The 12,271-nt window shown below is 34.4% G+C and overlaps 9 non-coding genes across 9 annotated transcripts; all 9 read left to right on the forward strand.

The window, feature by feature from the left end:
- The first annotated feature begins 2,012 nt into the window (after positions 1-2,012).
- TRNAS-GCU (transfer RNA serine (anticodon GCU)) lies at positions 2,013-2,094 on the forward strand. Its single transcript has one exon. It is a non-coding gene; the product is annotated as a tRNA-Ser (tRNA).
- A 773-nt stretch (positions 2,095-2,867) lies between these two features.
- Positions 2,868-2,949, forward strand: TRNAS-GCU (transfer RNA serine (anticodon GCU)). Its single transcript has one exon. It is a non-coding gene; the product is annotated as a tRNA-Ser (tRNA).
- Positions 2,950-3,721: 772 nt separating this feature from the next.
- On the forward strand, positions 3,722-3,803 carry TRNAS-GCU (transfer RNA serine (anticodon GCU)). Its single transcript has one exon. It is a non-coding gene; the product is annotated as a tRNA-Ser (tRNA).
- Positions 3,804-4,576: 773 nt separating this feature from the next.
- On the forward strand, positions 4,577-4,658 carry TRNAS-GCU (transfer RNA serine (anticodon GCU)). The gene has a single exon. It is a non-coding gene; the product is annotated as a tRNA-Ser (tRNA).
- Positions 4,659-5,406: 748 nt separating this feature from the next.
- Positions 5,407-5,488, forward strand: TRNAS-GCU (transfer RNA serine (anticodon GCU)). The gene has a single exon. It is a non-coding gene; the product is annotated as a tRNA-Ser (tRNA).
- Positions 5,489-8,771: 3,283 nt separating this feature from the next.
- TRNAS-GCU (transfer RNA serine (anticodon GCU)) lies at positions 8,772-8,853 on the forward strand. Its single transcript has one exon. It is a non-coding gene; the product is annotated as a tRNA-Ser (tRNA).
- A 773-nt stretch (positions 8,854-9,626) lies between these two features.
- On the forward strand, positions 9,627-9,708 carry TRNAS-GCU (transfer RNA serine (anticodon GCU)). The gene has a single exon. It is a non-coding gene; the product is annotated as a tRNA-Ser (tRNA).
- Positions 9,709-11,184: 1,476 nt separating this feature from the next.
- Positions 11,185-11,266, forward strand: TRNAS-GCU (transfer RNA serine (anticodon GCU)). Its single transcript has one exon. It is a non-coding gene; the product is annotated as a tRNA-Ser (tRNA).
- Positions 11,267-12,038: 772 nt separating this feature from the next.
- TRNAS-GCU (transfer RNA serine (anticodon GCU)) lies at positions 12,039-12,120 on the forward strand. Its single transcript has one exon. It is a non-coding gene; the product is annotated as a tRNA-Ser (tRNA).
- The last annotated feature ends 151 nt before the right edge of the window (positions 12,121-12,271 follow it).

Here is a 12,271-nt window from a genome sequence, read left to right on the forward strand (position 1 = left end):
TTGTACCATAGTCTGTCACTTCATTAAAGACAAGCATAGAACACATTTAGTGAAAATTAATACATTACTTTTACAGAGAAGGTCATGTTATTGGCCAGAAGTATTAAAAATCATTTTTGTTTGTGAGGTGGGTGATGGTGGATTTGTTCACAAGTTTCGGTTAAAATTAAATAAATGTTCCTAAAGCCAAGGATGGTTGAAAGTCGACTTGCTATCAAGCTCGTGATTGTGAAAATGACACAATCTACAAGAACATAAAGAATTGACTTTGAAGTATAACTAGTGGTGTTGGAATGTTTGCCAGATTGCATACCAGTGAGATGAGGTGGCCGAGTGGTTAAGGCGATGGACTGCTAATCCATTGTCCTCTGCAAGCATGGGTTCAAAAGTTCAGCCTTGTCGTCACGATGCTTTTTAGGTAGAAGAGGCATTTTTACAAATACTGCTTCAAAAACCAGCAAGTGAAGCTGACACAAAAATAGCCAAAATAAACAAGTCAAATCAAGAAGTCTACTTTAAGATGGTAAACATGAGCAAGTGTCTTGATATTTGAACATGCAATGTCAATACTACTATTTAGAAGTTATTTTGCAAATGCTTTATTTCCCCATGATGGTGGATTAGCTCACAAGTATAGGTTAACAAAGTTTATGTTTAGATAATTAAAGTCTATGACATGTCTTGGGCTTTGTTAAACTGATATGGGGTGCAGTTTAATTTTTTTTACAGCTGTTAAAAAACCTTAATGTAGGTTAAACCTTATTCCTGCATAATTTTCTTGTTTACATTACAATGACAGCAAACTCTAAATGGTGATGTTTGTAATATTTGCAGAGATTTCAAATTACTGTAACTCATGTAACATAGTCTGTCACTTCATTAAAGACAAGCAAAGAACACATTTAGTGAAAATTAATACATCACTTTTACAGAGAAGGTCATGTTATTGGCCAGAAGTATTAAAAATCATTTTTGTTTGTGAGGTGGATGATGGTGGATTTGTTCACAAGTATCAGTTAAAATTAAATAAATGTTCCGAAAGCCAAGGATGGTTGAAAGTCGACTTGCTATCAAGCTCGTGATTGTGAAAATGACACAATCTACAAGAACATAAAGAATTGACTTTGAAGTATAACAAGTGGTGTTGGAAAGTTTGCCAGCTTGCATACCAGTGAGTTGAGGTGGCTGACTGGTTAAGGCGATGGACTGCTAATCCATTTTGCTATGCACACATGGGTTCAAATCCCATCCTCGTCATCACAATGCTTTTTAGGTAGAAGAGGCATTTTTACAAATACTGCTACAAAAGCTGACACACAAATGGCCAAAATAAACAAGTCAAATCAAGAAGTCTACTTTAAGATGGTAAACATGAGCAAGTGTCTTGATATTTGAACATGCAATGTCAATACTACTATCTAGAATTTATTTTGCAAATGCTTTATTTCCCCATGCTGGTGGATTAGTTCACAAGTATAGGTTAAAATGATTTATGTTTAGATAATTAAAGTCTATGACATTTCTTGGGCTTTGTTAAACTGATATGGGATGCAGTTAAAAAAATTTTACAGCAGAGCCCTTAATATAGGTTAAACATTATTCCTGCATAATTTTCTTGTTTACATTACAGTGACAGCAAACTCTAAATGGGGATGTTTGTAATATTTGCAGAGATTTGAAATTACTGTAACTCATGTGACATAGTCTGTCACTTTATTAAAAACAAGCATAGAACACATTTAGTGAAAAATAATACATTACTTTTACAGAGAAGTTCATGTTATTGGCCAGAAGTATTAAAAATCATTTTTGTTTGTGAGGTGGATGATGGTGGATTTGTTCACAAGTATCGGTTAAAATTAAATAAATGGTCCTAAAGCCAAGGATGGTTGAAAGTCGACTTACTATCAAGCTCGTGATTGTGAAAATGACACAATCTACAAGAACATAAAGAATTGACTTTGAAGTATAACAAGTGGTGTTGGAAAGTTTGCCAAATTGCGTACCAGTGAGAAGAGGTGGCCGAGTGGTTAAGGCGATGGACTGCTAGTCCATTGTGCTCTGCATGCGTGGGTTCAAATCCCATCCTTGTCATCACAATGCTCTTTAGGTAGTAGAGGCATTTTTACAAATACCGCTTCATAAACCAACAAGTGAAGCTGACACAAAAATGGCCAAAATAAACAAGTCAAATCAAGAAGTCTACTTTAAGATGGTAAACATGAGCAAGTGTCTTGATATTTGAACATGCAATGTCAGTACTACTATCAAGAAATTTATTTTGCAAATGCTTTATTTCCCCATGATGGTGGATTAGCTCACAAGTATAGGTTAAAATAATTTATGTTTAGATAATTAAAGTCTATGACATTTCTTGGGCTTTGTTAAACTGATATGGGGTGCAGTTAAAAAATTTTACAGCAGAGAAAATCCCTTAATATAGGTTAAACCTTATTCCTGCATAATTTTCTTGTTTACATTACAGTGACAGCAAACTCTAAATGGTGATGTTTGTAATATTTGCAGAGATTTCAAATTACTGTAACTCATGTACCATAGTCTGTCACTTCATTAAAGACAGGCATAGAACACATTTAGTGAAAATTAATACATTACTTTTACAGAGAAGGTCATGTTATTGGCCAGAAGTATTAAAAATCATTTTTGTTTGTGAGGTTGGTGATGGTGGATTTGTTCGCAAGTTTCGGTTAAAATTAAATAAATGTTCCTAAAGCAAAGGATGGTTGAAAGTCGACTTGCTATCAAGCTCGTGATTGTGAAAATGACACAATCTACAAGAACATAAAGAATTGACTTTGAAGTATAACAAGTGGTGTTGGAAAGTTTGCCAGGTTGCAAACGAGTGAGATGAGGTGGCCGAGTGGTTAAGGCGATGGACTGCTAATCCATTGTGCTCTGCACGCATGGGTTCAAATCCCATCCTCGTCGTCACAATGCTCTTAAGGTAGAAGAGGCATTTTTACAAATACTGCTTAATAAACCAGCAAGTGAAGCTGACACAAAAATAGCCAAAATAAACAAGTCAAATCAAGAAGTCTACTTTAAGATGGTAAACATGAGCAAGTGTCTTGATATTTGAACATGCAATGTCAATACTACTATCTAGAATTTATTTTGCAAATGCTTTATTTCCCCATGATGGTGGATTAGCTCACAAGTATAGGTTAAAATAATTTATGTTTAGAAAATTAAAGTCTATGACATTTCTTGGGCTTTGTTAAACTGATATGGGGTGCAGTTTAAAAAATTTACAGCAGAGAAAAGCCCTTAATATACGTTAAACCTTATTCCTGCATAAATTTCTTGTTTACATTACAGTGACAGCAAACTCTAAATGGTGATGTTTGTAATATTTGCAGAGATTTGAAATTACTGTAACTCATGTAACATAGTCTGTCACTTCATTAAAGACAAGCATAGAACACATTTAGTGAAAATTAATACATTACTTTTACAGAGAAGGTCATGTTATTGGCCAGAAGTATTAAAAATCATTTTTGTTTGTGAGGTTGGTGATGGTGGATTTGTTCACAAGTTTCGGTTAAAATTAAATAAATATTCCTAAAGCATAGGATGGTTGAAAGTCGACTTGCTATCAAGCTCGTGATTGTGAAAATGACACAATCTACAAGAACATAAAGAATTGACTTTGAAGTATAACAAGTGGTGTTGGAATGTTTGCCAGACTACATACGAGTGAGATGAGGTGGCCGAGTGGTTAAGGCGATGGACTGCTAATCCATTGTGCTCTGCATGCATGGGTTCAAATCCCATCATCGTTGTTACAATGCTCTTTAGGTAGAAGAGGCATTTTTACAAATACTGCTTCCTAAACCAGCAAGTGAAGCTGACACAAAAATAGCCAAAATAAACAAGTCAAATCAAGAAGTCTACTTTAAGATGGTAAACATGAGCAAGTGTCTTGATATTTGAACATGCAATGTCAATACTACTATTTAGAAGTTATTTTGCAAATGCTTTATTTCCCCATGATGGTGGATTAGCTCACAAGTATAGGTTAACATAGTTTATGTTTAGATAATTAAAGTCTATGACATGTCTTGGGCTTTGCTAAACTGATATGGGGTGCAGTTTAAATTTTTTTACAGCTGTTAAATAACCTTAATGTAGGTTAAACCTTATTCCTGCATAATTTTCTTGTTTACATTACAGTGACAGCAAACTCTAAATGGTGATGTTTGTAATATTTGCAGAGATTTGAAATTACTGTAACTCATGTAACATAGTCTGTCACTTCATTAAAGACAAGCATAGAACACATTTAGTGAAAATTAATACATTACTTTTACAGAGAAGGTCATGTTATTGGCCAGAAGTATTAAAAATCATTTTTGTTTGTGAGGTGGATGATGGTGGATTTGTTCACAAGTATCGGTTAAAATTAAATAAATGTTCCTAAAGCCAAGGATGGTTGAAAGTCGGCTTGCTATCAAGCTCGTGATTGTGAAAATGACACAATCTACAAGAACATAAAGAATTGACTTTGAAGTATAACAAGTGGTGTTGGAAAGTTTGCCAAATTGCATACCAGTGAGATGAGGTGGCCGAGTGGTTAAGGCGATGGACTGCTAATCCATTGTGCTCAGCACGCATGGGTTCAAATCCCATCCTTGTCGTCACAATGCTTTTTAGGTAGAAGAGGCATTTTTACAAATACTGCTACTGACACACAAATGGCCAAAATAAACAAGTCAAATCAAGAAGTCTACTTTAAGACTGTAAACATGAGCAAGTTTCTTGATATTTGAACATGCAATGTCAATACTACTATCTAGAATTTATTTTGCAAATGCTTTATTCCCAATGATGGTGGATTAGCTCACAAGTATAGGTTAAAATGATTTATGTTTAGATAATTAAAGTCTATGACATTTCTTGGGGTTTGTTAAACTGATATGGGATGCAGTTAAACATTTTTTACAGCAGAGCCCTTAATATAGGTTAAACCTTATTCCTGCATAATTTTCTTGTTTACATTACAGTGACAGCAAACTCTAAATGGTGATGTTTGTAATATTTGCAGAGATTTGAAATTACTGTAACTCATGTAACATAGTCTGTCACTTCATTAAAGACAAGCATAGAACACATTTAGTGAAAATTAATACATTACTTTTACAGAGAAGTTCATGTTATTGGCCAGAAGTATTAAAAATCATTTTTGTTTGTGAGGTGGGTGATGGTGGATTTGTTCACAAGTTTCGGTTAAAATTAAATATATGTTCCTAAAGCCAAGGATGGTTGAAAGTCGACTTGCTATCAGGCTCGTGATTGTGAAAATGACACAATCTACAAGAACATAAAGAATTGACTTTGAAGTATAACAAGTGGTGTTGGAAAGTTTGCCAGATTGCATACCAGTGAGACAAGGTGGCTGAGGGGTTAAGGTTATGGACTGCTAATCCATTGTGCTTTGCACGCATGGGTTCAAATCCCATCCTCGTCGTCACAATGCTCTTTAGGTAGAAGAGGCATTTTTACAAATACTGCTTCATAAACCAGCAAGTGAAGCTGAAACAAAAATGGCCAAAATAAACAAGTCAAATCAAGAAGTCTACTTTAAGATGGTAAATATGAGCAAGTGTCTTGATATTTGAACATGCAATGTCAATACTACTATCTAGAATTTATTTTGCAAATGCTTTATTTCCCCATGATGGTGGATTAGCTCACAAGTATAGGTTAAAATAATTTATGTTTAGATAATTAAAGTCTATGACATTTCTTGTGCTTTGTTAAACTGATATGGGATGCAGTTAAAAAATTTTACAGCAGAGAAAAGCCCTTAATATAGGTTAAACCTTATTCCTGCATAATTTTCTTGTTTACATTACAGTGACAGCAAACTCTAAATGGTGATGTTTGTAATATTTGCAGAGATTTCAAATTACTGTAACTCGTGTAACATATTCTGTCACTTCATTAAACACAAGCAAAGTACACATTTAGTGAAAATTAATACATTACTTTTACAGAGAAGGTCATATTATTGGCCAGAAGTATTAAAAATAATTTTTGTTTGTGAGGTGGATGATGGTGAATTTGTTCACAAGTATCAGTTAAAATTAAATAAATGTTCCTAAAGCCAAGGATGGTTGAAAGTCGACTTGCTATCAAGCTAGTAATTGTGAAAAAGACACAATCTACAAGAACATAAAGAATTGACTTTGAAGTATAACAAGTGGTGTTGGAAAGTTTGCCAGATTGCATACCAGTGAGACGAGGTGGCCGAGTGGTTAAGGCGATGGACTGCTAATCCATTGTCCTCTGCACGCATCATCATCACAATGCTTTTTAGGTAGAAGAGGCATTTTTACAAACACTGCTACAAAAGCTGACACACAAATGGCCAAAATAAACAAGTCAAATCAAGAAGTCTACTTTAAGATGGTAAACATGAGCAAGTTTCTTGATATTTGAACATGCAATGTCAATACTACTATCTAGAATTAATTTTGCAAATGCTTTATTCCCCATGATGGTGGATTAGCTCACAAGTATAGGTTAAAATGATTTATGTTTAGATAATTAAAGTCTATGACATTTCTTGGGCTTTGTTAAACTGATATGGGATGCAGTTAAAAATTTTTTACAGCAGAGCCCTTAATATAGGTTAACCCTTATTCCTGCATAATTTTCTTGTTTACATTACAGTGACAGCAAACTCTAAATGGTGATGTTTGTAATATTTGCAGAGATTTGAAATTACTGTAACTCTTGTACCATAGTCTGTCACTTCATTAAAGACAAGCATAGAACACATTTAGTGAAAATTAATACATTACTTTTACAGAGAAGGTCATGTTATTGGCCAGAAGTATTAAAAATCATTTTTGTTTGTGAGGTGGGTGATGGTGGATTTGTTCACAAGTTTCGGTTAAAATTAAATAAATGTTCCTAAAGCCAAGGATGGTTGAAAGTCGACTTGCTATCAAGCTCGTGATTGTGAAAATGACACAATCTACAAGAACATAAAGAATTGACTTTGAAGTATAACTAGTGGTGTTGGAATGTTTGCCAGATTGCATACCAGTGAGATGAGGTGGCCGAGTGGTTAAGGCGATGGACTGCTAATCCATTGTCCTCTGCAAGCATGGGTTCAAAAGTTCAGCCTTGTCGTCACGATGCTTTTTAGGTAGAAGAGGCATTTTTACAAATACTGCTTCAAAAACCAGCAAGTGAAGCTGACACAAAAATAGCCAAAATAAACAAGTCAAATCAAGAAGTCTACTTTAAGATGGTAAACATGAGCAAGTGTCTTGATATTTGAACATGCAATGTCAATACTACTATTTAGAAGTTATTTTGCAAATGCTTTATTTCCCCATGATGGTGGATTAGCTCACAAGTATAGGTTAACAAAGTTTATGTTTAGATAATTAAAGTCTATGACATGTCTTGGGCTTTGTTAAACTGATATGGGGTGCAGTTTAATTTTTTTTACAGCTGTTAAAAAACCTTAATGTAGGTTAAACCTTATTCCTGCATAATTTTCTTGTTTACATTACAATGACAGCAAACTCTAAATGGTGATGTTTGTAATATTTGCAGAGATTTCAAATTACTGTAACTCATGTAACATAGTCTGTCACTTCATTAAAGACAAGCAAAGAACACATTTAGTGAAAATTAATACATCACTTTTACAGAGAAGGTCATGTTATTGGCCAGAAGTATTAAAAATCATTTTTGTTTGTGAGGTGGATGATGGTGGATTTGTTCACAAGTATCAGTTAAAATTAAATAAATGTTCCGAAAGCCAAGGATGGTTGAAAGTCGACTTGCTATCAAGCTCGTGATTGTGAAAATGACACAATCTACAAGAACATAAAGAATTGACTTTGAAGTATAACAAGTGGTGTTGGAAAGTTTGCCAGCTTGCATACCAGTGAGTTGAGGTGGCTGACTGGTTAAGGCGATGGACTGCTAATCCATTTTGCTATGCACACATGGGTTCAAATCCCATCCTCGTCATCACAATGCTTTTTAGGTAGAAGAGGCATTTTTACAAATACTGCTACAAAAGCTGACACACAAATGGCCAAAATAAACAAGTCAAATCAAGAAGTCTACTTTAAGATGGTAAACATGAGCAAGTGTCTTGATATTTGAACATGCAATGTCAATACTACTATCTAGAATTTATTTTGCAAATGCTTTATTTCCCCATGCTGGTGGATTAGTTCACAAGTATAGGTTAAAATGATTTATGTTTAGATAATTAAAGTCTATGACATTTCTTGGGCTTTGTTAAACTGATATGGGATGCAGTTAAAAAATTTTTACAGCAGAGCCCTTAATATAGGTTAAACATTATTCCTGCATAATTTTCTTGTTTACATTACAGTGACAGCAAACTCTAAATGGGGATGTTTGTAATATTTGCAGAGATTTGAAATTACTGTAACTCATGTGACATAGTCTGTCACTTTATTAAAAACAAGCATAGAACACATTTAGTGAAAAATAATACATTACTTTTACAGAGAAGTTCATGTTATTGGCCAGAAGTATTAAAAATCATTTTTGTTTGTGAGGTGGATGATGGTGGATTTGTTCACAAGTATCGGTTAAAATTAAATAAATGGTCCTAAAGCCAAGGATGGTTGAAAGTCGACTTACTATCAAGCTCGTGATTGTGAAAATGACACAATCTACAAGAACATAAAGAATTGACTTTGAAGTATAACAAGTGGTGTTGGAAAGTTTGCCAAATTGCGTACCAGTGAGAAGAGGTGGCCGAGTGGTTAAGGCGATGGACTGCTAGTCCATTGTGCTCTGCATGCGTGGGTTCAAATCCCATCCTTGTCATCACAATGCTCTTTAGGTAGTAGAGGCATTTTTACAAATACCGCTTCATAAACCAACAAGTGAAGCTGACACAAAAATGGCCAAAATAAACAAGTCAAATCAAGAAGTCTACTTTAAGATGGTAAACATGAGCAAGTGTCATGATATTTGAACATGCAATGTCAGTACTACTATCAAGAAATTTATTTTGCAAATGCTTTATTTCCCCATGATGGTGGATTAGCTCACAAGTATAGGTTAAAATAATTTATGTTTAGATAATTAAAGTCTATGACATTTCTTGGGCTTTGTTAAACTGATATGGGGTGCAGTTAAAAAATTTTACAGCAGAGAAAATCCCTTAATATAGGTTAAACCTTATTCCTGCATAATTTTCTTGTTTACATTACAGTGACAGCAAACTCTAAATGGTGATGTTTGTAATATTTGCAGAGATTTCAAATTACTGTAACTCATGTACCATAGTCTGTCACTTCATTAAAGACAGGCATAGAACACATTTAGTGAAAATTAATACATTACTTTTACAGAGAAGGTCATGTTATTGGCCAGAAGTATTAAAAATCATTTTTGTTTGTGAGGTGGGTGATGGTGGATTTGTTCACAAGTTTCGGTTAAAATTAAATAAATGTTCCTAAAGCCAAGGATGGTTGAAAGTCGACTTGCTATCAAGCTCGTAATTGTGAAAATGACACAATCTACAAGAACATAAAGAATTGACTTTGAAGTATAACAAGTGGTGTTGGAAAGTTTGCCAAATTGCTTTCCAGTGAGACGAGGTGGTCGAGTGGTTAAGGCGATGGACTGCTAATCCATTGTGCTCTGCACGCATGGGTTCAAATCCCATCCTCGTCGTCACAATGCTCTTTAGGTAGAAGAGGCATTTTTACAAATACTGCTTCATAAACCAGCAAGTGAAGCAGACACAAAAATGGCCAAAATGAACAAGTCAAATCAAGAAGTCTACTTTAAGATGGTAAACATGAGCAAGTGTCTTGATATTTGAACATGCAATGTCAATACTACTATCTAGAATTTATTTTGCAAATGCTTTATTCCCCATGATGGTGGATTAGCTCACAAGTATAGGTTAAAATGATTTATGTTTAGATAATTAAAGTCTATGACATTTCTTGTGCTTTGTTAAACTGATATGGGATGCAGTTAAAAAATGTTTACAGCAGAGCCCTTTATATAGGTTAAACCTTATTCCTGCATAATTTTCTTGTTTACATTACAGTGACAGCAAACTTTAAATGGTGATATTTGTAATATTTGCAGAGATTTGAAATTACTGTAACTCATGTTCCATAGTCTGTCACTTCATTAAAGACAAGCATAGAACACATTTAGTGAAAATGAATACATTACTTTTACAGAGAAGGTCATGTTATTGGCCAGAAGTATTAAAAATCAGGTGGCTGATGGTGGATTTGTTCACAAGTTTCCGTTAAAATTAAATAAATGTTCCTAAAGCCAAGGATGGTTGAAAGTCGACTTGCTATCAAGCTCGTGATTGTAAAAATGACACAATCTACAAGAACATAAAGAATTGACTTTGAAGTATAACAAGTGGTGTTGGAAAGTTTGCCACATTGCATACCGGTGAGACGAGGTGGCTGAGTGGTTAAGCTGATACACAAATGGCCAAAATAAACAAGTCAAATCAAGAAGTCTACTTTAAGATGGTAAACATGAGCAAGTTTCTTGATATTTGAACATGCAATGTCAATACTACTATCTAGAATTTATTTTGCAAATGCTTTATTCCCCATGATGGTGGATTAGCTCACAAGTATAGGTTAAAATGATTTATGTTTAGATAATTAAAGTCTATGACATTTCTTGGGCTTTGTTAAACTGATATGGGATGCAGTTAAAAATTTTTACAGCAGAGCCCTTAATATAGGTTAAACATTATTCCTGCATAATTTTCTTGTTTACATTACAGTGACAGCAAACTCTAAATGGTGATGTTTGTAATATTTGCAGAGATTTGAAATTACTGTAACTCATGTAACAGTCTGTCACTTCATTAAAGACAAGCATAGAACACATTTAGTGAAAAATAATACATTACTTTTACAGAGAAGTTCATGTTATTGGCCAGAAGTATTAAAAATCATTTTTGTTTGTGAGGTGGATGATGGTAGATTTGTTCACAAGTATCGGTTAAAATTAAATAAATGGTCCTAAAGCCAAGGATGGTTGAAAGTCGACTTACTATCAAGCTCGTGATTGTGAAAATGACACAATCTACAAGAACATAAAGAATTGACTTTGAAGTATAACAAGTGGTGTTGGAAAGTTTGCCAAACTGCGTATCTGTGAGACGAGGTGGCCGAGTGGTTAAGGCGATTGACTGCTGGTCCATTGTGCTCTGCATGCGTGGGTTCAAATCCCATCCTCGTCTCACAATGCTCTTTAGGTAGTAGAGGCATTTTTACAAATACTGCTTCATAAACCAACAAGTGAAGCTGACACAAAAATGGCCAAAATAAACAAGTCAAATCAAGAAGTCTACTTTAAGATGGAAAACATGAGCAAGTGTCTTGATATTTGAACATGCAATGTCAGTACTACTATCAAGAAATTTATTTTGCAAATGCTTTATTTCCCCATGATGGTGGATTAGCTCACAAGTGTAGGTTAAAATAATTTATGTTTAGATAATTAAAGTCTATGACATTTCTTGGGCTTTGTTAAACTGATATGGGGTGCAGTTAAAAATTTTTACAGCAGAGAAAAGCCCTTAATATAGGTTAAACCTTATTCCTGCATAATTTTCTTGTTTACATTACAGTGACAGCAAACTCTAAATGGTGATGTTTGTAATATTTGCAGAGATTTCAAATTACTGTAACTCATGTACCATAGTCTGTCACTTCATTAAAGACAGGCATAGAACACATTTAGTGAAAATTAATACATTACTTTTACAGAGAAGGTCATGTTATTGGCCAGAAGTATTAAAAATCATTTTTGTTTGTGAGGTGGGTGATGGTGGATTTGTTCACAAGTTTCGGTTAAAATTAAATAAATGTTCCTAAAGCCAAGGATGGTTGAAAGTCGACTTGCTATCAAGCTCGTAATTGTGAAAATGACACAATCTACAAGAACATAAAGAATTGACTTTGAAGTATAACAAGTGGTGTTGGAAAGTTTGTCAAATTGCTTTCCAGTGAGACGAGGTGGTCGAGTGGTTAAGGCGATGGACTGCTAATCCATTGTGCTCTGCACGCATGGGTTCAAATCTCATCCTCGTCGTCACAATGCTCTTTAGGTAGAAGAGGCATTTTTACAAATACTGCTTCATAAACCAGCAAGTGAAGCAGACACAAAAATGGCCAAAATGAACAAGTCAAATCAAGAAGTCTACTTTAAGATGGTAAACATGAGCAAGTGTCTTGATATTTGA

This window comes from Pseudophryne corroboree, chromosome 11 (genome assembly GCF_028390025.1).
Source record: "Pseudophryne corroboree isolate aPseCor3 chromosome 11, aPseCor3.hap2, whole genome shotgun sequence".
NCBI lineage: Eukaryota > Metazoa > Chordata > Amphibia > Anura > Myobatrachidae > Pseudophryne > Pseudophryne corroboree.